This window comes from Aquarana catesbeiana, linkage group LG06 (assembly GCF_042186555.1).
Source record: "Aquarana catesbeiana isolate 2022-GZ linkage group LG06, ASM4218655v1, whole genome shotgun sequence".
NCBI lineage: Eukaryota > Metazoa > Chordata > Amphibia > Anura > Ranidae > Aquarana > Aquarana catesbeiana.
This window is the reverse complement of record NC_133329.1, coordinates 200,081,559-200,095,609: the sequence shown is the minus strand read 5'-3', so window position 1 is coordinate 200,095,609 and position 14,051 is coordinate 200,081,559. Positions and strand designations below refer to the sequence as shown.

At 42.6% G+C, this 14,051-nt stretch overlaps 1 long non-coding RNA gene across 1 annotated transcript in view; it reads right to left on the bottom strand.

Annotated features, from left to right (window-relative positions):
- Positions 1 to 3,407: 3,407 nt before the first annotated feature.
- LOC141101825 (uncharacterized) overlaps positions 3,408 to 14,051 on the bottom strand; it is a 33,304-nt gene continuing 22,660 nt past the window's right edge. Inside the window, exon 2 of the long non-coding RNA XR_012235029.1 lies at positions 3,408 to 3,925. This is a non-coding gene — a long non-coding RNA (uncharacterized lncRNA). The remainder of the gene's footprint in view (positions 3,926 to 14,051) is intronic.

The following is a 14,051-nucleotide window of genomic DNA, read 5'->3' as shown; positions in this document are numbered from 1 at the left end:
ATTGGGGTTCTCTATATGGGGTATGATCCAGATCATATCTTAATGGGGAAAATCTATTTCGATGCCTGGGTATTCTTGGTGTATTCGGAGTTCTAAAGGGTGGTTGTGTTCCATAATTGTTTTCCCGTACGTGAGTTCGATAAATTGGACTCCTCTCCTCCCTTCTCTGGGTTGGTGTGGGTTGTTCAACATGTACTCTTCTGGGTGTTCTAATTTCTCCCATTCGGTCTTGTTGCCATGCAGGTTCTTCAGGTTCTGGAGTAGTTTCTCTTGATTCCTCCATCAATGAGACATTATCCTCGTTGTCATTATAGGTGTCATCCATCTGCCATGTATAGAGGCATCAAGAAAAAGAAGGGAATATTAGGAAAAGGAATTTTTAATCTGAGTGAAATAACTTTTAATGAGGAAGAATTAAAAATTTTGGATTTAGGTCTGAAGTATGCTCCAGATGGATATTCCAATTAGATACCCTCCAACCAAAAGGAATGAATATAGATATAGACCTTAACTGTTTTTTAACTAATTTTTAACCAATTTTAATATATTCTGTTCCTACATGATCTATGGCTTCATATTTTAAAATTCTCATATTTTATATCCTTTTTTTATATCACTAAAAACAATTTTTTTATACATCTTTAGGAATTAATTAAATATATGTAATGTTGCACATACCCACGTCATGGACATACTTTATTTATTTTAAATCGATATGTGTTTGTTTTTTCTGCATTTTTATTTTTTAATGTAATTATTAGAATTATACTCATGTCGGGTACTTAGTTAAATGCCTCATAATTTTATAGAATGTAATACACACTTTTAGTATATTTAAGTGGATCAATATAGAACATCTTGCACGTAACGTATGGTGAACTATTATAAACATTAGTCCTGGGGACAGTCTTTACATCTAACCCACGCTGATTTAGCTTGATTCATCAACAAACAACATGAGCTAAACTTCGGTCTGGATTATCACACCCAAAATGGCCGCCAGGACCTTTTGTTGTTTAGTCTCCGGTCTTCAAAATCACACAAAAAATGGCTGCCGGGTCGTATTCCGGTCCACGGACTTCGGTCCCTATTGTCACACACAAAATGGCCACCGGAGCTCTGGATAGCCTGCGAACTAGGCATCGCCGGCCGCACGGAATACATTCTACATTCCCTTCCAAAAGTTTCTTTTTGAATTATAAGGGACCAGACACATTATGGATTGTGGATATCTATAATTATTATTAATGTAGCCCGTTATATAACACCAAACCCTCTTCATTATATCAGCTATCAAAGGGCTTCAGTCTGCAAAATTACACCCAAAATGGCCGACAGAACTCCGGTCTGTAATATCACCAGCAAAATGGCGGCCAACCACTAATACGTTATGCAAAACCTCAAATCAGTATAAATAGGAAGTGTAGCAGGCAGTATGCACGCTCCAGATGACGTCAGAGTGACGAAACGCGTAGGGCGGAGTCAACATACGTCCTTGCATCACTTCCTGTTCCAGAGGCTTGTGTCAGCAATATAGGCTTTTTACTTTTTACCGAATGTGAGTACTTTTAAACGTTTTTACACCAATAAACGAATTCTCATACAGTTTCACGCTATGTGGGCTCCCTCTTTCTCTTTCATTATGGAATCCCTTCATAATCCACACTAAGGACGGAGTTACCCTGTGTTATCCCGCGATGCTACACAGTGGCATATACTGTGGATGTGTAAGACCCCAAGAGGGGGTGAAGGATCTTGTAAGTGCCATCACTATTTGAGCACGGATTAAGGCACGCACTGAATGTTTTTATACATTGGAATACACACCAGAATCCAGGGGGATTTTTTTCAACAGCACTGAAAGCACTTAATTATATATACTCATTAGTTCAATTGTTTGTTCACTTTAAATTTATATCATTGACTTATGGTATTGATTATATGAATATTGCACTTTAATTTTCAATTTCCAACTTTTTAATTTTTATTTTCATGGATATATATATAGATATGTGTATGGATTAAGTTAGAGCACACACTGCACTTTATTAAGTCAGGTAACCCACTTGACATATGCACATCTAGGACCTTTACACACAATTTCAATGGTATAGATATTCACTGAATAGGCAACATCTTTACAATCTTCCCCACTCTATATCGCCCTCCCACTAAGGGAGTAACACACCTGAATCCATCAGGCTTGGAAACAGCGCCATATCTACTTCTATTCCTTTTCTCATATCTTACTCCACCTAGTGAAAGTAATCGGTAATGGCAGCAGTTCCAATAACACTTTTATTTTATTGCATGCATCCCATGCGCGGGTGTTTCTTCCTCTCTTTCTTTACTCCAGCTTCGCTTCTTACTCAAAAGATTGGGACTGCTGTAATATCTTCAAGTGGGATCGAACCCAAGGATATCTACAGGCGTCAAAGGAAGCAGGTGCAGCATCTAGCCAATGTGTTTTGGCATCGCTGGAGGAAGGAGTATCTTCATCACCTTCAAGATCGTAACAAATGGCAAACATCTAAGACTAATCTTAAAGCGGATTTCCACCCAAAAATGGAACTTCCGCTTTTCAGAATCCTCCCCCCCTCCGGTGTCACATTTGGCACCTTTCAGGGGGGAGGGGAGAGCAGATACCTGTATAATCTAGGTAATTGCTCCCACTTCCGGGCATAGATAGCCGCAGTATCCGCGGATATCTATCCCATATCCGGCCCCTCCTCTGTCCACCCCGCTGACTTCTGGGAGACACACAGGTCCCAGAAAACAGCAAGGACCAGTGGGATCGCACAGTGTGATTTGCGCATACGCAGTCGGGAACCAGGCTGTGAAGCCGCAAGGCTTCACTTCCTGATTCCCTTACCGAAGATGGCGGCGCCTCCACCCGAGAGCCAGATCGGCTTCGGGTGCCGACATCGCGGGCACTCTGGAGATAAGGAAGCTTGTCGGAATGAGTGGCCTATGGGTCTTTTTACTAAAGTTATGCCTTGTGACAATAACAAATTCCAGAAGTTAGAAGTCAAGGTAACCAAGGGTGGATGGACACGAACCTTTACTCGACCCATTATAGAGTTAATACTCCTTTTGCCAGGTGAGTGACTTATGCAAGGACTAGCCATGCTGTTGGCACGGCGGGGAGTACATTGCTGCTATCTACAGGTTCTACTCAGAACTTTGGAATTCTTTGAAGACGTCATACTGTGGACTGCATGTTCAATCTTGTTGGACTTATGCTAGCTTGTTGCATGTTTTTCATTTCAGGTTCCAGGACATTTATCAGTATTGGACTTATAATAATAATAATTTCATAACATATATATATTTTTAATGATTGGGACTCTAAAACAAAAGTTAATACTGGAGCTGAAGGAACAGATTCACAGGACGCAATCACCATGTTTTAAAATGTCCGTTCAGTGTCAAAATTTATTATTACATGTTATTTTATACATAGATAAGAAAAGGGTGGTGTGAGATGTTATTAAAAACTAACATATAGAAATATGGTATTAAAAGCTAACAAATAAAAATATATTATTAAAAGCTAGCGAATAGAACAATTGCAAAAGTAAAACCTTGAGAGGGGAGGGGGAGTAGAGAGAGCGAGAGCTTCTAGCAGAAGATGTGTCTGTGTGTTAGGTGAAGGTTACAGAACACATTTCAACAGTGCGAACAAAATGGAGTCTCTTGTGCTTAAATGAACAATACAGTGAATGTCCATGTCATTTCCCTGCTTTTGTTTATTTGACACCATTCTTATCCGTGTTACATTCAGCCGATTGCTGGTAACTCTTGTTACATTGGCGCAGAGAGACGGCGTCCTGTTCAGCTCTCTCCTAGTTTTCTCACAATAATGGGTTCATCAGGGCTGGTGGACCATTTGTTGGTACAGCAGGTAGTCAAACAGAGGTATAGCCTGATGAGGAAGTAAATAACAAATATGAGAAATAGGAACATCACAATGTAAGCGCCTAGTTTCTGTAACCATGTTGATATGCCATATAAAAAGTCACCAAAACCTCCTAAACCCTTAAAGGGGTTCCATCCATCTTTAGCAATAACTCTGGTCTTATTCTGTAGTTCTCCTATCTTAGCAAGATGCCCTTTAATAATATCCTCATTATCAGAAATGTAACAACACTGACAACAGTCAGTGTGAAATACCTTACACATCCCACCTTGAGCTGCAGTAAGATAATTTAGCGTTACTCTGTGCTCTAATACTTTTTTAAGCTGAGCCAATTCTTCACTTAATAAACCTATATCAGTGGTACTAAGGTTAATAATCTCATCTACAATTCTAGTGTAATTATTTATTCTGTTCATTGCTTCAATTCCCCATGCTGTCCAGGAAGGGAACCATGACCATGCCGTGTCACCTTCAGTGAACAGCTCTCTTTTGAACACTAAGGGTATTCTGGACTGATCTGGTTGCACTGTATCTTTGCGAACAGCCAAAGCAGGTGCTAACTTCCCAATATAACATGTACCTGTAACATTAGTAGGAAGCCAGGCGTAAGCTTTATTTCCTAAAAAACTGGAAGCAATAACATGGAATCTCAGGTAACCGATATATTCACATATTGGGAACTGTGAGCAATTTGTACTATAAAGGGTTCTATTTAGTTCTGGATCTGGGATATAATAATATTGACCATAGTTTCCTCCATAAACTGTAATTTTTGCTCCGGTGCAATCTGAATTGCCCAACCCTGTACATTAAGCATTAAACGGGCATGTAATGTTTAAACAAATCTGTGGAGTGTCTATCTGTTTTGAAACCATCAAAGTTACTGATCTGTGCTTATTACCTATGGAGACGATGTATGAGCCATTTATTCTGGTCCTGTTTAGATCAGTGAAGTTAAGAGGCATTGCTATTATGGGTATTGTTCCTGTTTGGGGATGTAAGTGAGAACACATCCAGCAGTTACTAGCGTTGCTATGGGTTGCATATAATTTTAACATTTGGATGCAAGGGTTATTTTTCCATGTCTCAGTTCTCAAAAACAAAAAGAAAAGAAACATCATCATTTTTTCAAAGGATATCATCACTTCAGGATTTTCTTGCAGTGACTGGCATGAATCCAGGTGGACTTTCCTTCCAACTTGACAGCAGAACCGGTTTTCAAAAGCACCAAATTTGGTCTGTCAAATTTTGGTTCTAGTGGCTTTCTGACGTGTCGCTTGACCACCACCCAGTCACCCGGTTGAATTCTGTGAATATCTGAAACAGAATCTGGGTCGGGGATGGATTTATAAACGCCTTCATGTATTTTATTCAATGTTCTTTGCAAAATCTGAACATATTTTAACAGACTAGAGTGAGAAGCCTGCAACTGTTGGGCAAAATATAGCCCTGTTTTGGGTGGCCCTCCAAATAAAACCTCATAGGGGGACAGCCCATACGGTTGTTTAGGGGTAGTTCGTACAGAATATAGGGCTAATGGCAAAGCTTCCACCCATCCTTTTCCTGTATCTGCCTTAACCACTTCAGCCCCGGAAGGATTTACCCCCTTCCTGACCAGAGCACTTTTTACAATTTGGCACTGCGTCGCTTTAACTGCTAATTGCGCGGTCATGCAATGCTGTACCCAAACGAAATTTGCGTCCTTTTCTTCCCACAAATAGAGCTTTCTTTTGATGGTATTTGATCACCTCTGCCGTTTTTATTTTTTGCGCTATACACGGAAAAAGACCGAAAATTTTGAAAAAAAATGACATTTTCTACTTTTTGTTCTAAAAAAAATCCAATAAACTCAATTTTAGTCATACATTTAGGCCAAAATGTATTCGGCCATATGTCTTTGGTAAAAAAAAAATGTCAATAAGTGTATATTTATTGGTTTGCGCAAAAGTTATAGCGCCTACAAACTAGGGTACATTTTCTGGAATTTACACAGCCTTTAATTTATGACTGCCTATGTCGTTTCTTGAGGTGCTAAAATGGTAGGGCAGTACAAAACCCCCACAAATGACCCCATTTTGGAAAGTAGACACCCCAAGGAAATTGCTGAGAGGCATGTTGAGCCCATTGAATATTCATTTTTTTTGTCCCAAGTGATTGAATAATGACAAAAAAAAAAAAAAAAATTACAAAAAGTTGTCACTAAATGATATATTGCTCACACAGGCCATGGGCATATGTGGAATTGCACCCCAAAATACATTTAGCTGCTTCTCCTGAGTATGGGGATACCACATATGTGGGACTTTTTTTTAGGAGCCTAGCCACGTACGGGGCCCTGAAAACCAATCACCGCCTTCAGGATTTCTAAGGGTGTAAATTTTTGATTTCACTCTTCACTGCCTATCACAGTTTCGGAGGCCATGGAATGCCCAGGTGGCACAACCCCCCCCCCCCAAATGACCCCATTTTGGAAAGTAGACACCCCAAGCTATTTGCTGAGAGGCATGGTGAGTATTTTTCAGCTCTCATTTGTTTTTGAAAATGAAGAAAGACAAGAAACATTTTTTTTTTTCTTTTTTCAATTTTCTAAATTTTGTGACAAAAAGTGAGGTCTGCAAAATACTCCCTATACCTCTCAGCAAATAGCTTGGGGTGTCTACTTTCCAAAATGTGGTCATTTGGGGGTTTTTTTTGCCACCTGGGCATTCCATGGCCTCCAAAACTGTGATAGGCAGTGAAGAGTGAAATCAAAAATTTACGCCCTTAGAAAGCCTGAAGGCAGTGCTTGGTTTTCGGGGTCCCGTGCGCGGCTAGGCTCCCAAAAAGTCCCACACATGTGGTATCCCCGTACTCAGGAGAAGCAACAGAATGTATTTTGGGGTGTAATTTCACATATTCCCATGGCATGTTTGAGCAATATATCATTTAGTGACAATTTTGTGCAAAAAAAAAAAAAAAAAATTGTCTCTTTCCCGCAACTTGTGTCACAATATAAAATATTCCATGGACTCGACATGCCTCTCAGCAAATAGCTTGGGGTGTCTACTTTCCAAAATGGGGTCATTTGGGGGGGTTTTGAACTGTCCTGGCATTTTATGCACAACATTTAGAAGCTTATGTCACACATCACCCACTCTTCTAACCACTTGAAGACAAAGCCCTTTCTGACACTTTTTGATTACATGAAAAAATTATTTTTTTTTGCAAGAAAATTACTTTGAATCCCCAAACATTATATATTTTTTTAAAGCAAATGCCCTACAGATTAAAATGGTGGGTGTTTCATTTTTTTTTTTCACACAGTATTTGCGCAGCGATTTTTCAAACGCATTTTTTGGGGAAAAAACACACTTTTTTACATTTTAATGCACTAAAACACACTATATTGCCCAAATGTTTGATGAAATAAAAAAGATGATCTTAGGCCGAGTACATGGATACCAAACATGACATGCTTTAAAATTGCGCACAAACGTGCAGTGGCGACAAACTAAATAAATTTTTAAAAGCCTTTAAAAGCCTTTACAGGTTACCACTTTAGATTTACAGAGGAGGTCTACTGCTAAAATTACTGCCCTCGATCTGACCTTCGCGGTGATACCTCACATGCATGGTGCAATTGCTGTTTACATTTGACGCCAGACCGACGCTTGCGTTCGCCTTAGCAGGAGAGCAGGGGGGACAGGGGTGCTTTTTTTTTTTTTTTTTTTTCTCTTTATTATTTTTTTGCCTTTATCTTATTTTTAAACTGTTCCTTTCATTTTTTTAAAAAAAATCATTTTTATTGTTATATCAAGGAATGTAAATATCCCCTATGATAGCAATAGGTAGTGACAGGTACTCTTTTTTTGAAAAAATTGGGGTCTATTAGACCCTAGATTTCTCCTCTGCCCTCAAAGCATCTGACCACACCAAGATCGGTGTGATAAAATGCTTTCCCAATTTCCCAATGGCGCTGTTTACATCCGGCGAAATCTAAGTCATAAAATGCTCGTAGCTTCCGGTTTCTTAGGCCATAGAGATGTTTGGAGCCACTCTGGTCTCTGACCAGCTCTATGGTCAGCTGGCTGAATCACCGGCTGCATTCTCAGGTTCCCTGTTGAGACAGGAGAGCCAGAGAAAAACATGGAAGACGGTGGGGGGCATTCCCTCCCACTGCTTGTAAAAGCAGTCTAGAGGTTAATTAGCCGCTAGGATTGCTTTTACATGAAAGCCGACTGCTGGCTGAAAAGAATGATACCAAGATGATACCTAAACCTGCAGGCATCATTCTGGTATAACCACTCAAAGTCGTGAATGGCGTACCTGAAGACAAAAAATGGTTAACAATAAAGCACAGTAAACGGTAAAGTATAAAAAATTGCATACCTGAAAAGTAAAAATAAAACATTGCAGAATAGAATACAGTAAAAATACAGTAAAAAAGAGCAGAACAATAGAGAGAGAATAGAGAGAGAGAGAACAATAAAACGACAGCTATTTTTTTTTATTTTATATTTTTGTTTGTGTTTTTTTTTTTGGTTTTATTTTTACACTTTTTTTTGTAACTGTAACTTTTATAACTGTAACCGGTTCCAGGTTCGGGTCTCTCAAAATGCGATGGCATCTTGGGAGACCCTGTGAAAGTGTGCCTAGTCTGTGCAATGCTGTACCCTACGCTAATACGCAACTAGTGAATGGTAGCGTTCAAAACATTCACCAATGCAAAGACCAGGATTGTCAGGACAGGAGGGACAATAATAGCGGGTGTCACGCCTATATCCGTGTTTGCTGCGGACACAACATCTTTTTTGAGGGGGTTTGTTAGGTAGGGGTACTCGGGAGGACATAAAGAAAATGCCTCTCATGCAGCCGACTGCATTTGTTTGGGGATGTGAATGGGGGAAGTACGGGCGCTGCAGAAGTGGTGGGTTCCCAATTAGGATTGGCGAATGCAGCAGGAAGGGCACTATGGGCACGATGGGCCTGTGTTTGTCTTCTTCTTGGTAGCAGCGGGACACTACTTGTGCTTGCCACCTCACCAGCTTGAACTGCACTTATGGGACTCGCCACGTCACCAAGTGTTACTGCAGTGCTGGTTTGACTACGACCCGGGTGTACTAGGCCGCTGGTGCTTGCCAGTTCACCAAAACGTGTTTTTGGGAACCCTAAACTGCTGGGGACGCCAGTATAGATCTGATCGGATTAGATATTGATCTGTTCAGATACTATACCACTAAGGGAGGTGTACGCTGCGTGCGTGGGTGTTAGCGGTACTGGCACTAACCTGACGCTGCTTGGGGCAGGTGCTTGCCAGTTCACCAAAACGCTACCAAGAAAACTGTTAGCAATCGCAGGGATCAGACCTGACTCTGCGAACGCTGCAGTTATGCGTTTAGTGTTTTGTGTCAGTGATCGACCGATACTGCACTTGGGTGGGCTGGGCTGGGCCGGGCGGAGGGGCAAAACGCAGGTGCTAGCAGGTATCTGGGCTGATCCCGCTAACACTGCGTTTTTGGGAACCCTAAACTGCTGGGGACGCTAGTATAGATCTGATCGGATCAGATATTGATGCGTTCAGAAACTATACTACTAAGGGAGGCGTATGCTGCGTGCGTGTTAGTGATACTGGCGCTAATCTGATGCTGCCTGGGGCGACGCATATCACCGCCGGGCGATCAGGGGGCTAAACCTTTATTAGGTAATAAACGGCGGGTGCCCTGACACTATAAAAGATAAACGAACTAACCAGCGTCACCCGTAACGATTATACGGTGATCAGTGGTGAAAGGGTTAACTAGGGGGCAATCAAGGGGTTAAAACATTAGATAGTATATAGGGGTCCCTGTCACTATAAAACGCTGACGGCGAACCTAAATATTTACATCCCTAACTAGCGTCACCAGCGACACTAATACAGCGATCAGAAAAATGATCGCTTAGCGACACTGGTGACGGGGGGTGATCAAGGGGTTAAATCTTTATTAGGGGGGGTTAGGGGGGTACCCTAGACCTACAGGGGGCTAACACTAACTGCCCTACCACAGTAACTGTCACAAACTGACACCATGCAGTAATCAGAAAAAGAAAAAAAAATTCTGCTTGGTGTCAGTGTGACATAGGGGGGGGGAGGGGTGATCGGGGGGCGATGGGGGGTGTTACGTGTGCCTGGCATGTTCTACTGTGTGTGTGTTCACTCACTGTGAAGTCTTCTCTCCTCGGCACCGGAACGGAAACTGCCAAGCCGAGGAGAGATGACATCACATCCTCTGCCTGTGTGTACTATACACAGGCAGGGGATGTTTCTCACTGGCTGGGACCGATCGCGAGGGGGGCCACGATCGGATGGCCTCCCCCTCGCCTCTCAACGCTCCCAGACAAATGCCGACTGCCGCTGGCACCGGGGGGGTCCGATCGGACCCCCCGCCTGCGGGAAGGCAATCACGTATGGGTACGTGATTCTGCCTGCCCGTGCCATTCTGCTCACGTATATAGGCGTGAGGCGGTCGGCAAGTCATTAATTTTTGCACATCTGTTTTTCAAAATTCCATTAAAAGCGGTAGTAAACCTGCACATAAAAAAAAAACCCTCCAAGGCAAAAGGCATAATGAGCTAGTATGCAGCGCATACTAGCTCATTATAAAATACTTACCTCAGAACGAAGCCCCCATATCGGTGCCCGGTCCACGCCGAGGTAGCTGACTCGGCGTGTCTTCCGGGTTCGCGGCTCCGGCGCTGTGAGTGGCTGGAGACGCGATGACGTCACTCCCGCGCATGCGCGCCGGAGTTTTCCTTCCGGCAAGGTCTGGAAAGGCTGCCAGACCTTCAGATGGGGCATTCAGAGCGCATGCGCCACTGAAGTCAGCGGCTGCATGCATAGGGAATATCACCTAAACCGTACAGGTTTAGGAGATATTCATTTTACCTACAGGTAAGCCTTATTATAGGCTTACCTATAGGTAAAAGTGTAAAATTTGGGTATACAACCGCTTTTAAGTCTCTTAACTTTACCACTACTTTGTGGATGGTAAGGTGTATGGAAAGCTTGCTATATGTGAAGGGCTTCCATTACCTCTTTCATTACTTCCCCAGTAAAATGGGTTCCTCTGTCACTCTCAATAGTTTCAGGAACCTTATATCTACAAACTATTTCATTCAAAATTTTCTTTGCTGTTTTTGCATTTGCTTTAGCTACCGGCCAGCACTCAGGCCAACCTGAAAACATGTCAACACACTCTAGAGCGTAATCATAGGTGCCTATTCTGGGCATCTGAATGTAGTCTATTTGAAATTTTTTGGAAAGGGAAATCTGGCTTAGGAGAATGCTTTTGGGAAACATGGACAGACCTCCCTGCATTGTACAGAGCACTAGTCAGGAAGTTCCGTGCTTTCCAAATATGCCCAAAATCGTGAGCTATTCCAAATGCATATCTGCTGTCGGTGTAAATGTTTCCCCTTTGATTCTCTAGGAGATGGCATGCTCTGACTACAACACACAACTCCGCTTCCTGTGCTGACATCTGGGGTATCAATGCTTCCTGATGTAAAATGGTGTCTGTAGTGGTTACAGCAAACCCTGTGTGTGGCTGACCATCATCAGTGTAAAATCTTGAACCATCTACAAATAAGTGTGTGTCACAATCTGATAAAGGCTCATCTTTTGCTGGTGTGACAGAGGCTCTTTCTACCTCCATCAGAGCCATACAATTCATGGGAAAAACTCTCAGGTTCTACATCAGTACCATTTGTCTTCCTCATCAATTATAGGAAGAAGAGTAGCCGGATTTAAAGTAACACATCGTTTGATTGTTAAATTTGATGGAGCAAAAAAGAGCAGGCTGGTACTTTGTCAAATCTACTGGGAGACACATGTCTGGTATTTACTTGATTCATGATTTTCTGTACTGCATGTGGCACATACAGGATCAGAGCAGAATCTAGTACAAGCTCAGTTACTTTGTCTAGCAGTAAAATGCAGGCGACTATGGCTTGCATACAACTGGGGGAGTTTGAAGACAGGGTCTGAGACTGATGCATACATCACAGGCCTCTGTTTGTCTCCATGTAGCTGGGTAGCTTAGTATAGTCAGGAAGTCCAATGGCGGGAGCTTCAGACAAAATTTTAATAAGCTCCTTCATCTGCAATTCATTGTCCCATGTGAGTTTGAAAGAGTTTCTAGTGGTAGCCTCATATAGAGGAGCCATAAGTTCTGATGCATTTGGAATCCAGTTCCTACAATATCCCTGTAACTCCAGAAAGGCACGTAGTTGCCATACATTTCTTGGCTTTTCAAATTTTGGTGGAGTTTTAACTCGATCTGGGGTTAGGTGATGGATTCCATGTGAAATGCAGTGACCCAGGAAGATCACTTTCTCTTGGCAGTATTGTAGCTTATCTTTGCTAACTTTGTTGTTACTGTTATAGAGAAACATGAGAAGGCTTACTGTTTCTCTGCTACAAATGTCCTTTGTATCAGAACCAATAAGCAAATCGTCTATGTACTGAAGAAAAACGGTGTTTGGGTGTGAGGGGGACCATTGGTCCAATACTTGCTTTAACGCAGTATTATATTCAGAGTGGCTACTCACACAGCCTTGGGGCAATCTTGTCCATGCTAACTTTTGGGCATCATGGGTAAATGAAAAAAGGTACCAGCAATCTGGGTGCAGGGGCACAAAAAAGAAAGCATTTGCAAGATCAATCACTGTAAAGCAGGTGCTGGAGGCAGGTATTCCACTTAGGAAAGTGCAGGTGTTGGGCACGATTGGGGTATCTGCCTCAATTATATTGTTAATGGCTCTCAAATCATGCACCATGCGGTATGTCACCTGCCCACCCTTCTTGTCTGGCTTCTTTGCAATTGCGAATAGGGGTGTACTGGCTTGGGATTTAATTGGTACAACAACCCGTGCTGCTTTCAGTTGAGTGATTTGATCCTTTATCCCCTCAGTCTGAGCAATACTCAGTGGGTACTGTTTATCATGACTGGGGTGCAATCCAGCAGACCTACATCATATTTGCTGGTGGCCCATAAATAAGTTGGAATCGCTTTTAATTCTGTTGGAAATGGCGGAGCGGAGTCTTGGATTAAAAATACTCCACAGGCAGAATTTAAAACTTCTCCTGACAGACTACTGACCACTTGGACTCCTGTAGGAGTGTAGTCTGTTTGCTAAAATTTGGTTCAAAATGTCAGCTCCCAAAAGATTGGTAGGAACTGTGTCTGAAACTAACACTTTAGTGCCAATTTCTGTTTGGTGTCCTAGCCTGAGTTTAAGTGGCTTGGACTCAACCAAATCAGAAGAGGTCCCGGTTAGGCCAACACCAGAGATAACATTTGTAAGTAATAACAGTAATAAATGCCATTTTCCTATGCCTGATCCACTGCTTTTGGCAGAGAACTGTGATCCGTATGAGGTGCCTCCAAGCTCCTTTTCCAGTCTAGGGTCAGGAAGATGGCAGAATTTGGCTGTGTCCTTCCCCATTACAATTGTAGCATATAATTGGTCCCCGATTGCCTTTGCCTCTTCCTTTTTCTCTCTGCTTCCCCATGTACATAACCTTGGCTTTGTTGTCTTTTTGGTTAATCCTGTTTTCTATGGATAACAGGATAGGCAGGAGGTCTTGAATAGGGATGGGCCGTACACCCCCCGATTTGGTTCGCACCAGAACATGCGAACAGGCAAAACATTTGTTCGAACATGCAAACACCTTTAAAGTCTATAGGAAACAAACATGAAAAATCAAAAGTGCTAATTTTAAAGGCTTATATGCCTGGTATTGTCTTAAAAAGTGTTTGGGGACCCGGGTCCTGCCCCAGGGGACAGCTCTTTTATAACTGAGGGCAGGGCCACACTATGTCACCGGGTGACCCCCACCCCCTCTGATGCACGGGGACATCCCTATGGCTTCCCCATAGCGTCAGAGGGGGCAGGGCCACCTGGTTACGTAACTGAGTGACCCCGCCCCCCTGACGCTACAGGGAAGCCATAGGGATGTCCCCATGCATCAGAGGGGGCGAGGTCATCCGGCGACATCGTGTGGCCCCGCCCTCAGTTATAAAAGAGCTGTCACCTGAGAGCAGCCGGTCATTACGGCGGGTGCCTCCCATGGAGGCAGATCGTAGGCGGTGTTTTAGGATAGTTTTAGTTT